The sequence below is a fragment of the Canis aureus genome, chromosome 28 (genome assembly GCF_053574225.1).
Source record: "Canis aureus isolate CA01 chromosome 28, VMU_Caureus_v.1.0, whole genome shotgun sequence".
Classification (NCBI taxonomy): domain Eukaryota; kingdom Metazoa; phylum Chordata; class Mammalia; order Carnivora; family Canidae; genus Canis; species Canis aureus.
In genome coordinates this window covers 24,812,121-24,833,197 of record NC_135638.1, presented here as the reverse complement: position 1 = coordinate 24,833,197, position 21,077 = coordinate 24,812,121, and the positions used below count along the sequence as shown (strand labels likewise).

General features: G+C 38.6%; 1 protein-coding gene and 1 long non-coding RNA gene across 3 annotated transcripts in view; one reads left to right on the top strand and one right to left on the bottom strand.

The window, feature by feature from the left end:
• The window catches only part of CPA6 (carboxypeptidase A6), a 310,860-nt gene that overhangs the window by 133,295 nt on the left and 156,488 nt on the right, over positions 1 to 21,077 (bottom strand). The window lies entirely within an intron of this gene.
• The window catches only part of LOC144300215 (uncharacterized), a 37,956-nt gene that overhangs the window by 10,987 nt on the left and 5,892 nt on the right, over positions 1 to 21,077 (top strand). Inside the window, exon 4 of the long non-coding RNA XR_013366807.1 lies at positions 11,192 to 11,252. This is a non-coding gene — a long non-coding RNA (uncharacterized LOC144300215). The remainder of the gene's footprint in view (positions 1 to 11,191; positions 11,253 to 21,077) is intronic.

Below are 21,077 nucleotides of genomic sequence, written 5' to 3'. Positions count from 1 at the left end.
TTTCTAAACCATTTAAATGTTTATATACATATGACCTAAGAGCAACGAGAAATTTTATCTAATTATTCAGGAAGTGATTCCCCAACTGATTGATTATCCAAGTCTTATGCTTTTCCCACTGAAAGTATTTATTACCTCTCCCCTTAAACACACATAGGTAACTGGGTAAAAGAAATGAACTAGACAAGTCTCATCTGTAAATTCAGTCTCGAGATGATCATACCAGCCTACCGACAAACCCCCCACTGCTCCATGGCCATAAAAACCTACAGTTATGTCCTTCTGAGATAGAGGATTTGGATTTATAAATTTACAATCTTTAGATTTCTGCTCATGTTCTGTCATTATCATTTTATAATGACAGTAGCCTGTTTCCACTGTCAATATCTCAAGTCTATTCAAATTTTGCAAGTGTGGAAATACAAGCAAGTGTACTTATTTATTCTGCTCTGTTTATATTTCTAAGGCCTTAAATCCCTTCTACATCACAGCTCACAACCACAGATATCATGCTTTGAGTCATTTAGAGGAAGTGACAAAATGGGAAATTTGTAGTCTCATAAATACAGGAATTTAAACAAGGGCTTTCTATTGCTGATGATTTGGACCAAAAAAAAAAAAATATCCTGTTTCCCAGATGTACCTCTAGCAGAGCTCTGGTTCTAAACCATTGCACAGTGAAATGGAGAGAACACTATAATCACAAAAGAAATGATGCTTGTTTGACAGTGCTTGCTAGACTCCATCATTTATGACATTTAGTATCGTTAACCTGATGTATAGTCTCCCTCAGAGGGACAAAGCTACACTTTCTCAAACTTGGATTTCTCAAGATTTCCTATCCTCTAGTATAGTGTGTGCTAGGAAGAAATACAAAGCTTTCAAAGGCAGGAGATGAATCAACAGTACTCTGCAAGGCCTTTTATCTCTCAGGGGTACAGAGCAATGGCCCCTCTGGATAGGGATAGTCTTTGTATAATGCAATAAACTATATTTGTTAATCGATGGTAAGAAGAGGTGCAACAGCAAAGGCCCTAGAATCACTGCTCTTTCATTCCCATTCTGTCTTCTTTCTTCTGTAAGAGGTGGCTCATATGGGGAGGGGGGGAAAGGGTTGAACTGGACAAGTAGAGTTTTGCCAACTTTTCAGCTGTTTGACCTTTTCACTTGGGTGTTGACATGCTAAGTGACCATCTCACACCAGGTCCTTAGGCCAAATGGAAATGGACTGCTGGGGCACCTCCCATTTTCCTTCTAGATCCCCTTTTGCACCTGTTTTGTGACTCAGTGCCTTTATACTAATCCCTGCTCAATCCCAGTCTCTATTCCTCTACTCACCCAGACATGACAAACAAAAGCATTTCTCCACCCACGTTTAAAACAAATAATGTTTGCCACACCAAACCCTGATTCTTTGAAACCACATGATAAACATGCAAATGTGAAAAAAATCTTGTGCTCTCTTTGGCAGCACATAAAATAAAATGCAAGGGGCACCTGGGTGGCTCAATGGTTGAGCATCTGCCTTTGGTTCAGGTCATGATCCCAGAGTCCTAGGATTGAGTCCCACCATCAGCATCCCTGTGGGGAGTCTGCTTGTCCCTCTGCCTATGTCTCTGCCTCTCTGTTAATGTCTCATGAATAAATAAATTTAAAAAAAAGGAGCCATGAAAACGTGGAAGATTCTAGAAAGTTGACCAAATAGACAATTTCTAAATCTCTACTTTCAATTCTTATCTATTTTCATTTTATATGGAACTATCCAATTAATTTTTTAATAACACTTTTGATGTCTGTACCATACCCCCAAATGTATAATTACTACAAATTGCCTATAGAGCAAGGCTCCCAAATTTTAATCTTAGTGATTTAAAGCTCTACTAATTTAGTGAAAAAATATATGCCAAGAAATCCACTAGGCATTACTGAGGATACAAAATGAGAATAAGATTCCTGTTTTCAAAAAATTTACAACCTAATTGAGAAAATGTATGTACAAAAATAACAAGGCGGAAATATTACTTATGTCTCCTTTGTGGAATGTAATGATAATTATATAGTAAGCATTTATTGAATGCAGGTACTTCACATCTCTTATTATGAATACAACAACCCTATAACAGAGGTCCTTGGTATCTCCATTACAAATAGCAATAGCAACATCCAAATTCCTACCATTGACAGGTGCTTTATATATATGATCACACTTCATCTCCACAACAATTCTCATTTTTTAAATGAGTGCCAGGGATTTGCCTGAGGTCACAGAACTAGTCAGTGGCTGCTACGGTCTAAATGTTTATGTCCTTGTCCCAAATATACATGTTGGAATCCTAACTCCCAATGTGATGATAGTTAGCTTCTGAGAGATAAGACCACAACGGTAGAACTCTCAGTAATGTGATTAATAGCTTTATAAAAGAGGCTTGTGAAAGCTCTTAGGCCCTTTCTACCATGTGAGGAGAAGTGAGAAGTGGGTAGTCGTGGCAAATCGGGAAAGGCCCTTCATCAGAATGTGACCATGCTGGCACCCTGATCCTGGACTCCCAGTCTCCAGAACTATGAGAAATAAATGTCTTCTGTTGACAAGTTACTTAGTCTGTGGTATTTTGTTATAGCAGACTAAATAGACTAAGATAATGGCAGAACCAAGTTTCAAACCGAGGTCTAACTCTAATGTCTTCCTTTTTTGGATTATATCCTGTGCCTTCTTAGGAAAAAAGAGCTCAGAGAAGGTCAGTAGCTTGTCAGAGTTGATGAAGCTCTTAGGCAGCAATAAGGACTGACAGATTTATTTTACTTCAAAGTATATACCTGCTTCCTTTTCCCCTTTCTCTTCTTCCTTTCCCTTTAGGAACTATTCAGTCCTAGAATCACAAAATTGGGCAGAGCAAGGTAGGAGTCTTTGCTTGGGCATGGGGTGTAGAAATATAGAACCTGGGCAGGGTCATGAAGCTGTTCATATGGAGGGCTTGGTCAGGTGATGGGTGTTAGAACTTACGTGCAGTGAGAAGAGTGCCACATGGATGAGTACTCAGAGCTTGTCTGGGTGTCAGAGCTTGAGCAAATTAAGAAGGGTTTCCACATGGGTAGGGTGGCTTGGTACAGGGTTTTAGGGCCTAAATAGGGTGAGGCCCTATTTAAGGTGAGAAGGGCGTGTGTGTGCACGTGCGTGCATGTGCAAGTAGGGGCATGGTGGGCATGGGTTACATACTAGGGATTGGTCAAATAAATTTTGTATTTCAAATAATGGGAAACTGGTTTCTCAGTGCCAAAGAAGGGACGTATAAACAAGGAAAAGGACAAAATAAAAATAAAATTAAAATACTCCTTAATAGAAACCTATGGTTTTCAATATAAAAGTAGATGCAAAAATAGTCATGTAAATTTAAGAACGTATACATATATGTATCTGCATGAATAGGCTTCCTAGCTCTGGTACTAGTGAGCTCACCTGGTACCCATATCTCCAGCTTCTAAATGCTATTTTCACTAAAGAGGAACCAGGACTTTTTGGAGAAATGGCTAACTCCAGGAGGGGGACAAGGGAAATACAAGACGAGTTGGTAACTTCCTCTTGTGCCAGAAAGTAGTTAAAAAAAAATGAATGGAACATGTCAAAAGGCACAGAAGTCAACTGAAGGGGGTTCCTACTGGCCTAATATAGGACAAATTTAGCATCAATATAAAACATGCTAATAATAGATTCACTCTATTGAATAAAAATAGGAAACCATGAGTCTATATTAATATAAATAAGTAGATATACAAATAAAAGTTTTATGAAGAATGGAGCATAATCAAATTTTAAAGTGCCTCTCTACAAAGCGCTTGAAGAGAAAACAGTGGAGAAGCCTGGCAGATACCTTCTCGAACAGCTAATCACCATGAACATCAGCCACAGGTCTGGTGCCAGTGGTGATAGGAAACATTGAGAACATAGAAGCCTTCTCTGATGCTCCTTGCCAAAGCAGAACAAGCAGATTCTAGTCATGAGGAAATGTCAGATAAACCCAAACTGAGAAAGCTTCTGCATAATAACTGGCCTGAAATCTTCAAAAGTACCAAGGTCGTGAAAATCAAAGACAGACTTATTTCAGACTGAAGGAAATGAAACAGAAGGGAAAACTTAATCCAGTCATGTGATTCTGTCCCAGATGCTTTTCCTATGCAGAGTGTTATTGGGGGAAAACAAGTTGAGTGGGGCTTGAAGATTAAATGGTGGTTATCAGTGTTAATTTCTGACTATGAGGGTCCCGTTGTGGTTATTAGGAGAATGCCCATCTCTGGAGGAAATACACTCTGAAGCTCAGCATAATGGAGCAACTTACTTTCAAAGGGTTCAGGGAAAAAACGCTTTGTAGTATACTTCCAAGTTTTCTGCAAATTTAGGATTGTTTCAAAATAAAAGCAGCAATCGGAAAAACATACTCTCCCTTGTACTGTTTTTCTTCTTGGAGCAGATGTTATCACCATCTGGTTGGGCACAGAGGTATTAAGTATATTTCAGGCTTAAAAAAGTCTTCATGGAGGAGATGGAATTTGGGGAGAATTCAGATAGGTAGGGAGATCTAGAAGGAAAATTTTTCATGTGAAAAAACAATGTGTTCAAACACATTTAATGCTTCTCCATTGCCTTACAAACTACGTTTCTGAACAGGGAAATTGGAGGTAGAATAGAAAAGGGGCTAAGATGGGCACTGGAGTTATACCAGGATTCAAATACTGATTTTGTCTTTAACAACCTATGTGACTTTTGATGATGTCTCAGTTTCATTGCAAAATAAGAAAGCTGATGTTTGTGTGTTTGAAAATTAATGAAATTATATAAGTTAAAGGGCTCTGGCATAGTTCCTACCATATGGCAGTGCTTGCAATGATGATGAAGATGTAACAGTAATGATGTGATCTATACGTTAGAGAAGGTGGTTTGTGTTATGTAGAAGAGATTGGTTCAGAGTGACCCTGAAAAAAGGTGGGGCAGTTAGGAAGCTATTACCAATTGTCCAGATGAGAGTGGAGGCTGTTGAGAAGGATGTGGGCAAGTGAGTTTGTTGGGTGAATGCTAGAGGTTTAAAACAAATACTTAGATGATCCCAGGATGGTCCCTAGGAAGTTAAAGACTGCTCTGAGATGCAGTGTCTGGCAGAGACAGGGGAACAGTGTCAGTACTGATCAGAGTAACTGAAAGTCACTGTGGTTCCACGAAGGAGAGTCCCAAGTTCCCTTTCTGCCCACCTAGACCCTTCTAAGCACATCAGTAGAAACATGTAGATAGACTTTGCCTTTTTGGCATCTTCTGTTGCACTTCTTTCTTCTCTGTGTCTCTGTCCCTTCCTCCTTACATATTCCTCTCAAGCACTCAAAGCTCCATACTTTGTTCAGGTCTTGTTCAAGATTTGTGCTTTTTCCAGCCCTAAGAGAAAGTCTGATCCAAGTACCATTGCAAGTGCTGATGGCTGAGAGTACAAAGACTTCCTGATAAATTGTCCTTAGATCAATACCACTTTCAATGCAGCTCCTTACTCTGTGTTCTCTAGTTCTACAGGTAACTGGTATTTTGTCTTCTTGTACTTGCTGATGTAGTATATTGCAATAGTATGGCTGTTTCATCTCTACACATTGTGTTTTGCCCAAAGATAGCAAGTTCTTCTGGGGCAGATGCTGTGTTCTCATAGCAACAATCACTGTGATGAACACTAAGTAGTTGCTCAATACATGTTTGTAGAACTAAGTAAAAAATTAAATGACAAAAAATCCCCTAAAAATCCAGTTCTAAACAGGATGTGAAATAATGCTTTTCTTAGTTAAAACAGGAACTGTAGAAATATATGCTTTGGTGTTAGCTAAAGCAGTAAGTAATTGTCCCTATGGAAATTAACCCTGCTGTCTGAAAACACAGGCCTGGGCCAGCTGTCTGGGTTGCATTTGGATCAGTGATCCTCTGCCTCCTACCTTTGTAATCCTGGAATTATTAGTAGCATTTGACACTGAAGATTTTTTGCATTAAATTAAATTTTATATGTAAAAAAAGAAAACAACCCCACAAAAAACAGAGTGCCTGGCAAATAAGAGCAACTTAAGGGAGGTTACCTATTATTTTTTCTTAAGACTTTTGGATAGCAAATGGGAATGAATAGCCCAAAAATTCTTTCATGGAGGTCATTCTTAGTCTTTAAAATGCTTCAGCTGGGGAACTACTGGACTAGCCCATTCAGGCTTCAGATAAGGAGAAGAAATCATTTTGTATCCAGTTCCTTTTCCTGACTACCATTATGCAGGCAGGCTGTGGAGCTCATAATGAGTGCATACAAAAAGATCTGAGATTCAACCTTAAAATCTCATTTTTGTCCCATAGTTGTAGTAGTAAGGCTACTTATTTCCAGCTTCTGTTTCCACACCTTCTCTCTAAAGCCAATGTCTTTCAGGACTGTCTCTGGTGCTAACTTTAACTGATTTCCATTGCATTCTCTGAAGCACAATTAGAATGATTTATACTTCCCCCTGCCAGGACTGAAGCAGTTGTACTGGGGCAAAGGGATATCCCATACTTTGGGGATTGGGGAGCTCATTGCTGAGTCACTTCTCCAGTGGTCTCACTATGGAAGAGCATTTTATAGTATTTTACTGGCTCAGATTACTTCTGTTGAATATAAGTTAGGTGGTCCCAGGGAAGGGGCATTTCATAAGTTGTTCACAGCTGTAAACTAATACTCAGAAGAGCACATGCTACACATTTTAGGTGCTTAATGTTGAAAAAGATGACGTGACTGCCCCAGAAGAGTTTATCTTGTTGACAAGACAAAATGTGTGTACAGAAAAAAACCATGCAATTGGTCTCTGTAGGAGTAAAGCTTGCTGAAATCTATAGTGGTTAAACCCAGATTTCTCTATTTTCTACCTATTATTCTCCTAAAGCTTTTTGTTGAGATGCAGGCTGGGCAGTGACTATTAAAACTATTTGTCTAGGTTTTTTGTGTGTGTGTGTGTGTGTGTGTGTGTGTGTGTGTGTGCGCTTTAGAGATAGAGGGCTGCATTTGAGGTGTTAGTTTATTTAACTGAGGCTTCCTACTTGTGCCTCAAGAATATATCCTTTCATATTCTTCTCTTGCATGAATGAGTTCTCAAGTTTGGAAGAAGAGTGACATAGAGCTGAATCAAATATACAGAATGTTCTTGTAGCCACCATTTCAGTAAAATGATTATACCCATTATCTGTTAAAAGATATATATCTGTTTCCAACCACTATTCTTGTATAAAGAATTTTATAAGAAGGTTTAATTCAGCTCATTTTACAAATTAGGTATGTTGCCAATGTATTTTAATTAGTAATTAAAATGATCAATCCTCTTTTAATGTAAAATGATCCATAATGTGGCAATAGGTCCAACCTAACTAAATAATGATCAAAACCATCATTGCAAACAACACAGTAATGCTGTCCTTTAAAAGAATTTCATGAGGATTATCTGACTCAATGTCAAAAACCATTTACTGAAAAATGAATTGAGAATCACAGTGTGGTCTTCTAAACCATCTAGTATGTAACATTTGATCAGATCAGTCATGCATATGAATTAAAGCTAGAGATGGAGATCTAAATCAGCATGACCCCAAAACATATTAAATATATGAGATAACGGAGAGCAGGTGGGAGACAATTAGAGAGAAGATCTGGGACAATGTTATGGTTGTTGTTGTCTTTTTTTTTTTTTTTTTTTTAGGCTCTCACTCTGTTAGGGCTGCTGTAAACTACTGCAAAATCCCCTCAAAACCCAGATATAGAGATCATGCGTAAGCACTTCAAAGGGGGAAGACCAGAAGAATGGGACACAGAAAAACAAAATATGTTTTGCAGCATGTGATTTAAAAAACCCCACACAGATCTGGTAGTGTGTGCTTACTTCTGAAAATGACACTCACTTTGAAGTCTGTCCTTTGAGTCAGACCTCTATTAAACTAAGGGCCTCCCTCACTGCTGACACGAGAGATCAAAGGAAGCACCTTGCACTGCCTATGAGGGACATGGCTAGCATGAGACATTCTAGAGACAGAGCAACAGAGCAGCTAATGGGTAAGAAACCATACAAAAACACCACTCTCCTTGGCTTTCAAAGGAGGAACTGCTTTGAAAAAGACCTTTAGGGCTGCACATTCAGTGGTTGTGATTTGCCAAACTGCTGTCCGTGTTTTCCACGGGAAAACAAGAGGACCAAATCATTAGTCAGTATTGACCAAATTACCTGGGAGTCTGCTCTAAAAATGTGGTTGATTTCTAATGCAGCTTTGTCTCAGGTACTTGTACTCTCAGGGAAATGTGAGCTGTCTCTGAAATATTTTCATTTTGACAGAATTTTCAGAGATAATTCAGGCTCCTCATGTAACACTTTAGAGAATGCCTCCTGCAAATACTTGGATAACAAGGGTCACCATGACAAGTGAACCTTTCCTTTGCTGTTGCCAAGACAGAATTAAATTTTCAGAGAGAATTCCACTCATGTATGGTTACAATTGATTGATGCTTTTTTATTCCTTTGCCAGACACCCAAATGGCTTTTGAGGAGCCTTCCAGGGCAAAAGCAAATTCTCACCTCTGGATAAATAGCTCAAATCTCAAGGGAGAGAATAGCCGATCTTACACAGATCTCCTGCTTGGCATTTTTCCTGCTCCTCACTATTGCTTCAATACTACTACTCTTTAGTTTTCCTGTGGAAGGAGAGCATCTTCCTCCAAAGTAATGCTATTTAGATATAGCACCATCTGCCCTGACTCACTGCTGCCTTGTACTAATCTTGCAGTCACTTTCCATCACGCACTGAAATGGGGCACCTCTTCATAGGCTGCAGTCAGCACCCCACCCGCAGACAATACTTTATCAATGTCCATATCTGACCCCAAAGTCTCCCACTTCTCAACATTGATGACCTAAATCTCTGCTTATGACAGACATCCATTTCAAGGATCACACCTCCTAACACCTCCAAAATCTTAAAGTTCAATTTCAGAGAGGGTGGCCACCGGCCCCTGAGGTCCTGCCCTGGCCCGAAGTCCCAGCCTTCCCAGCTCCATCTACTCAGGAGATGTCCCTGAGTCCCCGGAGGCATGATGGGGCTCCCTCCACCTGAGAGATAAGGAAGCTGGGTTCCAGCACCAGGGTGGGGGCTGCCATGAGAGTTTGGAAGCTTAAGAAGAGCCGAGGGCCAGCCCGGTCTTGGGTGTGGGACAGAGGTCAGAAGTGGGGCTGCTATGAGAGTGTACAGGACAGCGGGCAGTGGCCTCAAATCCATCCCGTAGGGGTCAGTGGGGATCCTTCCACTGACTGCCCCCAGGACGGAAAGATGACAACGGGCCCTTCCACATTGCCCTGTCTCTCGCTGGACCATGAGCCCTAGACAGGTGGCCCAGCATCCGCTGCCTGGAATCCACTCTTGGACCACAGATTCCTAGCCATATTCTCACCGGTCTGAGCTTTAATCTCATTTAGATGTCTAGTTCCTACATTCCTCTATTTTTTCTAGACTTTCAGCTCCCTCTCAGCTCTCCTTTCTTTACCCAAACTAGACATTGTGGTTGTTAGCATGTACAGTCATCTCACCATATAACTGCATGCTGTTGCACCCTCAACACCAAACCCTAACCCTAAACCAATTTTTCAATTTACTTTCTCCAGCCTTACACCCAGTCAGCTGGGTGCTGACTGGAGAAATGCAGGGAATGTGTAGATGGGTTCTACTCATGGTCTGCAATCTCAGCAGGACAGTTAGTGCTGTCTATCAAGTCTCTTTCATATTTATGTACTGGAAATATTAAATGTGATATCCAAAAATGCTGGGGAGGCACAAGGTTATACTATACATAATAACGGCTATGGTTTTGAGTAGAAGGGTGGCCACTCCATAGGTTACTCAATAACCTATTTGGTGGCCTGGCCTGAAAATGTAAGACCTCCTGCACTGGTAACTTGAAACATGAGTGATAATTTATCAGTTGGCATCTGAAGAGACTAAAAGCAGCAGACAGGTAGAGAATAAGAATCATAGTAACAACAACAACAAAAGAATCATACTAACAGAGTTCCTCTTCTACCCACCTCATTCTTCATAAGCATATGCTATTATTTATTATTTGAACAACAGGGTAGAGAGAGTGTACAAACCAGGGCAACTCCTCTCTCTTACTGGGCATCAAGGGTGGGCCTGTCCAGGGCAGATCCAGGTCTTGCGGGCCCTGAAATTCATATGATTTTGAGGTGTCCTCTCAAAATAGTACAAAATTAACAGTCACAAAAGCAAATCAAATGCACTTAAAAATTGCTGACGCTTTGTACTGAGCTACATAAGTGTGTAATCAAGTCACTCTTATACAGCAGTCATTGACTTATTGATAAATACATACAGTTTTGTCAGCAAAACATTGGTTTCTTCAGGCTGCTTAACTGAGTTAGTGGCAGTTTTGCAAAGCATCTTGTCTGGAACCACCAGACTAATCAGGCCAAAATGTACTAGGTACACACTAAGATTTGATATGATACATTGGGATCCATAAAGCACATGGCCTCTCATGCAGATATGCTCATTGCTTATAGAAGTGCTCAGGTTCATGCTTTGAAAAACAAATTTTAAAACATAGAAGTTTTACCTTGCATTTTTCCATAAATTATATATATAATATATAATTGTATGTGCTTCACTATGAAGCATATTCCTGACAGCAACAAATTTCTGTTTTGACTATGATGAAAAATCATTTCCTTAAAATTATACATATCTGATGATATGAAGAATATTCCATAGAGTAGCTTCTGACTTCATATATTTCAAAACTGTTTAAGATTTTATTTATTCATGAGAGAGAGAGATTGAGAGAGAGAGAGAGGCAGAGACCCAGGCAGAGGGAGAAGCAGGCTTCATGCAGAGAGCCTGACATGGGACTCTATCCCAGGTCTCCAGGATCAGGCCCTGCTGAAGGTGGCGCTAAACTGCTGAGCCACCAGGGCTGCCCTCAAAACTTGTTTCTTAATGCTAGTTCTGGTCTTGGGTGCCATAGGGTAAAGAGTGTATTATTTTACATTGCCCTTTCTGCAAAGTCATTGCGTTGGCATAGTGGGTGGAAGCAGACAGCTAGTAGTCACATGAATGCAATCCTATTCAACTCAAACTAAATATAGTCAAAATTTCACTTCCTTTCAGGTATTAGATTCCCCAAATGGCCTTTTCAAAGATGAGAGAAAATGAGTGGCAGAGAGAAAGTGTAAGTGGAATGAGACAGTAATCTTAAAAGATTAAAGTTAAAAAAAAATCTTAGTTTTCTAATATCTGTAAGCATGTGAACACATAAAGGGGCCTGTTTTGGTCAAAGGTCCTAAAGTTTATGCGTTATAGTAAACTCATCTTTGCAATCTGGACTCTTATGGTTTGACTGGTATATAATCTGGAGCTTCCTAGTACGGATGATAGGTTACTCCTATATATTAAATAAGGAACAGGCACCTTCATCTTCCTTATCCTTTTTGAAAATGACAGAGCATAAAAGGTATTTGAGATCTGAAGAGTTAGGATTAAAGTGTCTTTTGAGTCAGATGAAATAATAAAATTTTTTTAGAGCAAAATGTAAGCAAGAAATTAGCTGTAATCTGTTGTTAACTCTCTTAAGAGAGTAACAATCCTAGAAGAAACCAATCCTGCTTTAAAAATATGGACAAGGAGTACCTGTGCACCAGAACTCCTCTATACAGAGGAGGGCCCAAGGGGCTATTACCTCATCTTAAAACTCTGGCCACTAAGAGATCTCAGGACTCCTGAGATTTAAAAAAAAAAAAAAAAAAAGTTGCATCCATGAATTGTCCATCTAGTACATTAACTCACCAGAGATGATGTTCTGCCAAGAACATGGTTGGCAAACTCTGTGTGAAGGATCAAGTAGTAAATTGCTTAAGTTTCATGGGCTATATAGTATCTGTTGCAACTACTCAACTCTGCCCTGGTGAAAGCAGCAGTAGACAAAATGCCAGTTAGTAGGCATGGCTATATTCCATAAAACTTTATTACAGATGCTGAAATTTTATTTGTATATAATTTTCATGGATCAAAAATACTGTTTTGGACTTAACTATTAAAAATTTGAAAACCATTCAGCTTGAAGGCTATACAAAAACAGGTGGCAGGCCAGGTTTTTCTGCAGACTACAGTTTGATCTTGGTTCTAAATATGCTCAAAAAAGATTTAGGAATCAGCAGATGAAAGATTTTGATTGATACTACTTTTCTGTTCAACATTTCTGCATGAAGGATGTTTCTCAGATAATAGGTAGTACTGTGTATCAGCAATTTGGTAGGTATCATGCTGAAGATCTAAAACACATTTGTGGATTTCCTTCTTCAAAGCACTCAAAAGCAACATTATGACCCTCCCTACTTCCCTACCCATGACTTTTTGGCTATTAGTTGTTTGGATTGGCTTGGATATAGCTTTGGGTCAAGGGTGTATATATATATTTTTTAATCAAGAGTGTATATTTATTTTTTAAAGATTTTATTTATTTATTCATGAGAGGCAGAGAGAGAGGCAGAGACATAGGCAGAGGGAGAGGCAGGCTCACTGTGGGGAGCCTGATGTGGGACTCAATCCCAGGATCACAGGATCATGACCTGAGCCAAAAGCAGACGCTTAACCACTGAGCCACCCAGGCATCCCAAGAGCATATATTATAAAGACGTAGTACCAATGCAGCATCATGGCCACACAGAATTTGGTACAACATCATTGGCAGCCAAACAGTGCCTTGATTGTCAAGATGGATTGGCCACTCTGGCTATCTGTACCTACTGTCTTTTTCTTATCATTTTGCTCCATATGGATTCCTCTTATTAACATGAATGTTGAAGTCCAAAAGACTTGTGTATAGAAAAGCTTAGTCCCAGCTACTTGTATTTTTAAGAAACATCGACTTGGCAGTGGTACATAATTTAAAACATCCTTTTTGTTAACTTAAAAAAAAAGTGTAACATACAAATCTTATTCTATTTATAAACCTGTATCTAAAGCAAGAATGTTACCTTCCCATCCTTGATTAATGTTTAATTTAAATTGAACAGCATAGGGGCACCCGGGTGGCTCAGTGGTTGAGCATCTGCCTTTGGCTCAGGTTGTGATCTCGGGGTCCTGGGACCAAGTTCCACATCAGTCTCCCCGTAGGGAGCCTGCTTCTCCTTCTGCCTATGTCTCTGCCTCTGTGTGTTTCTCATGAATAAACAAATAAAACCTTTTAAAAAATAAATTGAACAGGATAAATATCCTCAAATAACCAGTTTATCAAATTTGTTTAAGCATTTTACATTCTATTTATAAATTCATGCAATGAGTTTTGCTTCAAATGCCTGACCAGGCAAATTTACTATGTAAGCAAGTAAACTCTTTCTACATACCTGAACAACATAAACTTATAAGTCATTAAACTTATTATAGACACTCTCAAGTTCTTCTAAACATCCCATTATTGTTTATAAGGGTAAATTTCCTTCCAACTTAAAATCACATCTATAATCAATTTTACATTTTAATTGGAGTCAAATTCTATCATGTCAGATTCTCTTAAACATTACAAGCCTGATAAGTGTCAAATACATACAGATTGTCCCAATGATTATAAAACCTACGCCTAAATTTAATCCCCAAAGTACAGGTAGTACAGATCTAATTACCTTCATTAATCCTTAACTTTAAAGCTTCCTGGGGTAAAATACCTTACCGTTTAAGTCAAGGGTCAGCAAACTCCATACAGCCTAGTGCCAGATCTTGTCTGCTTTGGTACACCCTCAAGCTAAGAATGGGTCTTACATTTTTAAATGGTTGGAAGAAGAAAACAGACAAGCAGAATATTTCAGCATCCATAAAGTTTTATAAGAACACTGCTACCTTCATTTGTTTCTTGTCTATAGCCGCTTTCAGGTTAGGTGTCAGGGTAAGTGCTTAAGACAGAGACCCTGTGGGCCCTCAAATCTAAAATATTTACTCTCTGGCCTTTGCAGACAGTTTGCTGACATCCCCATCCCTGACCCTCTTCTAGTTTTTTTTTTTAAAAGAAGATACAAGTCAAGCTGTGCTTAAATTTCAAAAACCCAAATAAAAGATCACTGTAGCAGAATATTTTGCCTTAAGGTTATCTGGGGACTAAGGGCAAAGATCTGATTTTAAAAGCTCTTATAATGAAGAGCTTCTTTAAAAAAAAAGTGGTTTATCATCCTCCCTCCTCCATTAACCCAGAGAACAGCAAACAGTAAAACTGAAGGTAGGAAAGAAGGGAAGGGGATGAGCAGAATATATTTTTTGGTGTAAGGACAGAAATGTGCCCCCTGTCCCATACATTCCCCCTCCCTGCCCACAGCATAGAAGGGATCCAAGTCTGAGCATCCCTCTGGAGCTCCTTGGCAGCCACGGAGCTGTGGGGGGTGCTTCTCATAGTTCTTAGGAGGAAGTGCTCTGCAAGCTGCTTCCTGTACTTCTGTTCACCCATCTTCTGTGTATTTTGCCTCTTCTTGCCTTGACAGATGGTTCTAAGTATTTCAGCTAAGTCTGTCTCTGGGCAGCATCTCAACCCCCCACCCCCCAGTTTAAATTTAAAGTTGTAATATGCCTTTCCAGTCATCATATCATTACAAACATATAATATTTGCATATACGTTTTAATATGCAACGTAGGTAATGTATTTGATCATAGTTATGTTTTAGACTATAACATTTCCTCACAAACAATATTTCTGAAAAACAAAAATCAAAGAAACACTATTTCTGTGGCATTCGGAACCAGAAGTCAAGTCCTAACAAAGCACTGTCATCTAGGTGAGAATAGAGAAAATTCTGACACTTTGGTTGCCATTGCCTTCCAGTAACCTCATGAAAAGAACTGTTCAAATGCCTCTGCATTATTATTTGGGTTCCATTTTTCATATTCCAGAAAATCTAATCTCTTAAAACTAAAGTAACGAAATGTACTTGAAATAGAAAAGAAGACAGACACAGGAGAGGGAAATTTGTGTGGAGAGGACAAATAAGCCTGGAGGTTAAAATAAATGTAATTCCTTATTATCAAACTGAAATCAAGACAGGAATCCTAAAGCTCCTCCACTGTTTAATAATATTTTAAAAATAATGATCAATGAATGGGAAGCTCAGAATCCTCCTTTAAGTAGAAAATTATTCTCAAACAAAAATCAGAGCAGTTTGCAGATTCTGAATATCAAGTGCCTCTTACTTTTGAGTTTTCACTTTGGCTCAGCCTCAAAGTGTGATTTGTTTTTCAACACTGTGAGTGACAAAGTAGAAGGCAGAGTTACATCAGAGATCAGTGTTAGGGTGTCATGATTACTGGAAATTTCCAGAGAATCATCATGTACAGTAGATAAAAATGTGGTTTTAAAATGTTTCAAACATTTTTTGGCCTATTTCAAAATTTCTGTAAGCCAGTTTTATTTATTTTGCTTTTCATAACATTTGTGTGTATACACATACACTGTATAGTGAGAACATAAGATCTATTCTCTTAAATTATTGAGGTAGTTTTGATCGAATCCTGAAAAAGACTATTTTTTTTTAAATGGATTCAATCAAAACTAGTTCTAGGCAGCACAGGACCCTCACTCCAGTAGGACTTCCTATGGATGAAATTACATCCTTGCTACTGAACAACATACCTCCGTGAGAGATAGGCTGTATGGAACAAGGAGGAGAAGGTAAAACAGATAGTACCTTAATATCAAAGGCAGGCCTGTGGGGCTATAGTTTACAGAAAATCAGATCTTATGAATCCCTGAAAGCAGCTGCCTGGTGGGGCAGGGTAGGATCTTTAATGAGAGATGGGTAGGAGCTTTTCTCAACTTTTTCCGACCCTCGAGCCTACCTAACCTCCTGAGGGGCCATTTCATCATTTTTATGTGGTATATGATAAAAAGAGGTTCATTTAATATTGTAAAGTTGTATTTATTTAAATATTTTATTTATTTATTTGACAGAGCGAGCGAGTCCTCACACAAGCAGGAGCACAGGGAGAGGGAGAGGGAGAAGCAGACTCCCTGATGAGCAGGGAGCTTGCCATGAGGCTCCATCTCAGGACCCTAGGATCATGACCTTCAGCCCAAAGCTTAACTGACTGAGCCACTCAGGCACCCCTGCTGTCAAGTTTTAAAAACTTTTTTTGTTTTTAAAGATTTATTTACTTATTTATGGGGGGGCGGGGAGAGACACAGGCAGAGGGAGAAGCAGGCTCCATGCAGGGAGCCCGACATGGGACTCGATCCCAGGTCTCCAGGATCAGGCCCTGGGTTGAAGGCAGCGCCAAACTGCTGAGCCACCTGGGCTGACCTTTAAAAACATTTTTGCTATAGCATATAATGCCCAAACAAGCATACAGTTTAAGGATTATGACAAAGTAAAAATCTGTATAACCACACCTGGATTAAGAAACAAAACTGTTAGTACTCTTAAAGACAATTCCCTTGATTTTTTATCATCTAACAAGTACTTTTTAACAACATCACCTATTTTAATCTATTTTATTCAAATTCAACTTGCCAACATATAGTATAACACCCAGGGCTCATGTCATCACATGCCCTCCTTAATGCCCGCACCCATTCTTTGATGCTTTTTCTCGATATTCTTGTCACTTTGGGGATTGATCTTTTTTTGTTCTATTTTTTCTCTCCATTAATTTGGAAGTTATACCTTTTCCTGAAGAACATCCTTTAACATTTCCTTTAGTGAGTGTGGTGGATAAATTCTTTTGGTTTTGACACATTCTATCCTTGTTCTTGAAAGGTATTTTTGCTGGGTACATATTTGAAGGTTGGCTTTGAGAAAGTTAATTTGTATGTTGGGACCCACAAAATGGAGTATGCCCCAGTGGTTCAACCCATGTCACAAATCTAAACCTAAGTCAGTCTGCACTTCCCTGAAACACCTGTCAAGGAAACCTAACAGCACACACCAATCACAATCTCTCAACTCAGCCTGAGCTTAACCTTACCCAAGAAAAGCAGACCTTCTAGTCTAGTAAGAAAATCTTTGACCTCTGAGCTGAGCATACTATCTTCACATTGCCTCTTCTAAATCTCTAGAAAACTTGCTCTTGCCCAAAATCCCTCAGGAAAAGCACCCCACTGCTTGTGAAACTGCACACTCCTCCAGTCCGTAGATCTTCCCTTTGAAAAAGGACAAAATTTTTACTAAACTCTTTTGAGTTTGGACATTTGACAGCATTTAATGGTGTGGCTGTTCTGATTATTTTGCAACTAAAACCTACCATCCCAGTGACTTCTTGCTTACATTGCTTCTACTGAGAAATAAACTTTTAATCTTTTTGCTCCACTAAACGGAAATAGATTACATTCCCCACTCTATTTTTGCTGCTGCCTTCCTCCTTTCAATGTAGTTTGTTGGTTTTGGTAATTTCACTATATTCCAATGTGAATATCTTCCCTTACTTTTTTAAACCCTGCTTTGGGATTTTAAATTGCAGACATGACACCCAACTACCTCATAAAACATCATTTTTTCCTTATTAATTTCTTTTTAATTCCAGGATACTTAACATATAGTGTTATATTAGTTTCAGGTGTACAGTGTGCTCTTAACCCCCTTCACCTATTTCACCCATTCCTCTACCCACCTCCCTTCTGGCAACCACCACTTTGTTCTTTTTATTTAAGAGTATTTTTTTTGTTTGTCTTTTTAACTTGTTCCTTTGTGTTGTTTCTTAAATTGCACATATGAGTAAAACCGTGTTATTTGTCATTCTTTGACCTAATTTACTTAGCATCCATCCATTTTGTTGCAAATGACAAGATTTTATTTTTTTGGCTGAATAAAATATACATAGTATATAGAATAGAGTGTGTGTATACACACTGTATATACCACTTCTTTTATCCATTCATTTTTTTAAAAACATTTTATTTATTTATTCATAAGAGACACAGAGAGAGAGGCAGAGGAGACATAGGCAGAGGGAGAAGCAGGCTCCATGCAGGAAGCCCGATGCGGGACTCAATGCTGGGACTCTGGGATCACGTTCTGAATCAAAGGCAGACACTCAACCACTGAGCCACCCAATCCTCCCTATCCATTCATTAACTGATGGAACTTGGGTTGCTTCCATAATTTGGCTATTGTAAATAATGCTGTCATAAACATAGGGGTGCGTTAGCTTTCTGAATTAGTGTTTCACGTTCTTTGGGTAAACACCCAAAAGTGGAATTATTGAATCATACTGTATATCTATTTTTAATTTTCTGAGGAAGCCCCATACTGTTTTTAATGGTGGCTGCAAAAGTTTTCATTCCTACCAACAGTCAAAAGGTGTTCCTTTTTCTTTACAACCTCAGCAACTTTTGTTGCTTCTTTTCTTTTCTTTTTTTTTTTTTAAGTTTTGAGAGAAAAACTTTTTTTTTGGTATGTATTTTCTTATTGGAGTTCGATTTGCCAACATGTAGCATAACATCCAGTGCCCACCCTGTCAAGTGCCCCCCTCAGTGCCCATCATCCAGTCACTCCAACCCCCTGCCCACCTCCCTTTCCACCACCCCTTGTTCATTTCCCAGAGTTAGGGGTCTCTCATGTTCTTGTGTTGTTGATTTTACCCACTGTGACAGGTGTGAGGGGATATATCATTGTGGTTTTGACTTACATTTCCCTGATGATTAGTGATGGTGTGCATCTTTTCATGTGTCTCCTAGACATTTGGGTGTCTTTGGAGAAATGTCTGTTCCTGCCCTCTGCTGATTTATTCATTAGATTTTTTTTTTTTGGTGTTGATTTGTATATAATCTTTATACAGCTTAGAACTAACCACTTATTGGCTATCTCATTTGAAAATATCTTTTCTCATTCAATAGGGTGTCTTTTGTTTTGCTGATTATTTCCTTTCCTATTCAGAAGTTTTTATTTTGATGTAGTCCCAATTTGCTTTGTTTCCCTTGCCTTAGGTGACACCTAGAAAATATTGCAATGGCTGATGTCAGAGAAATTACTGCCTGTGCTCTCTCCTAGGATTTTTAAGGTTTCAAGTCTCACATATAGGTCTTTAATCTGTTTTGAGTTTATTTTTGTCTATGGTATAAGAAAATAGTCATATTTCATTCTTTTGCATGTAGCTGTCCGATTTCCACAATACCATTTGTTGAAGAGACTTTTTCCCGTTGCATATGGTTGCCTCCTTTGTTGTAGATTAATTGGCCGTGTAATCATGTAATCATGGGGTTATTTCTGGCTTTTCTATTCTGTTCCATTGATCTCTGTGTCCATTTTTCTGCAAGTACCAGACTGTTTTGATTATTATAGCTTTGTAGGCAATCTTGAAGTCTGAGATTGTGATACCTCTGGTTTTGTTGTTCTTTTTCAAGATAGCTTCAGCTAATTCAGGTTTTTTTGTGGTTCCATACAAATTTTAGGATGATTTTTTCTAGCTCTGTGAAAAATGTTTTCAGCATTCTGATAGTGATTCCATTAAATGTGTAGAGTGCTTTGGGAAATGTGGATGTTTTAACAATATTTGTTCTCATAATCCATGACAACCGAATATCTTTCCATTTGTTTGTGTTCCCTTCAGTTTCTTTTTTTTTTCTTTCTCTTCAGTGCTTTACAGTGCTTTGCCAGTGCTTTACAGTTTTCAGAGTACAGGTCTTTCACTTCCATGGTTAAGTTTATCCCTAGGTATTTTCTTTTTATTTTTGGTGCGATTGTAAATGGGATTGCCTTCTTAATTCTCTGTCTGCTACCTTGTTATTAAAGAATAGAAATGCAACAGGTTTCTGTATATTGATTTTGTACCCAGCTCTTAATCCCCCTTCACCTATCTCATCCATTCCCTCACCTATCTCCCTTCTGGCAAAAACTGGAGATGTCACAATCTCAGACTTCAAGATATCCCACAAAGTTGTAATAATCAAAACAGTATGGTACTGGAACAAAAAACAGACACATAGATCAATGGAATAGTGAGCCTAGAAATAAAGCCATGATTATATGATCAAATAATCATTGAGAAAACAGGAAAGAATGTGCAATGGAGAAAAGACAGTCTCTTCAATAAACGGTGTTGGAAAAACTGGATAACTACATGCAAAAGAAAGAAACTGTACCAGTTTCTCATATCTCACACAAAAATAAACTCAAAATGGATTAGAAACCTAGATGTGAGACCTGAAATCATTAAAATCCTAGGAGACAGCATAGATAGTAATGTCTCTGACACTGGTCATAGAAACATTTTTCTAGATATGTCTTCTGAGGCAAGGGAAACAGAAGCAAAAGTAAATTATTGGGACTACATCACAATAACTTCTACTCAGAAAAGGAAACAACCAACAAAACTAAAAGGAAACCTATAGAATGGGAGAAGATATTTGCAGATGGGTTATCTAATAAAGGGTTAATATCCAAAATGTATAATAATAAGGGGTTAATATCCAAAATGTATAAAGAACTGGTACACCTCAATATCCAAAAAACAAATCATCCAATTAAAAAATGAGGAGAAATCATGAACAGAGATTTCTCCAAAGAAAATATCCAGATGGCCAGCAGACACATGAAAAGATGCTCAACATCACTCATCAACAGAGAAATGCAAATTGAAACCACAATGAGATATGTCACACCTGTCAGAATGGCTAATTGAAAAACACAAGAAACAATAAGTGTGGAGGAAAAGGAACCCTCTCGCACTATTGGTGGGAATGCAAAGTGGTGCAGACGCTATGAAAAACAGTATGAAAGTTCCCCCCAAAATTAAAAATATAACTACCATATGGTTTGGTAATTCCACTATTGAGTATTTACCCAAAGAATATGAAAACACCAATTCAGAAAGATATATGCACCTCTATGTTTATGGCAGTATTTACAATGGCCAAATTATGAAAGCAACCCAAGTGTCCATCAATGGATGAATGGATAAAGAAGAAATGGCATGTACACAATGGAATATTACTGAGCCATAAAAAGAATGAAATCTTGCCATTTGCAACAATATAGGTGGATCTAGAGAATATATAATGTTAAGTGAAATAAACCAGAGAAAGAC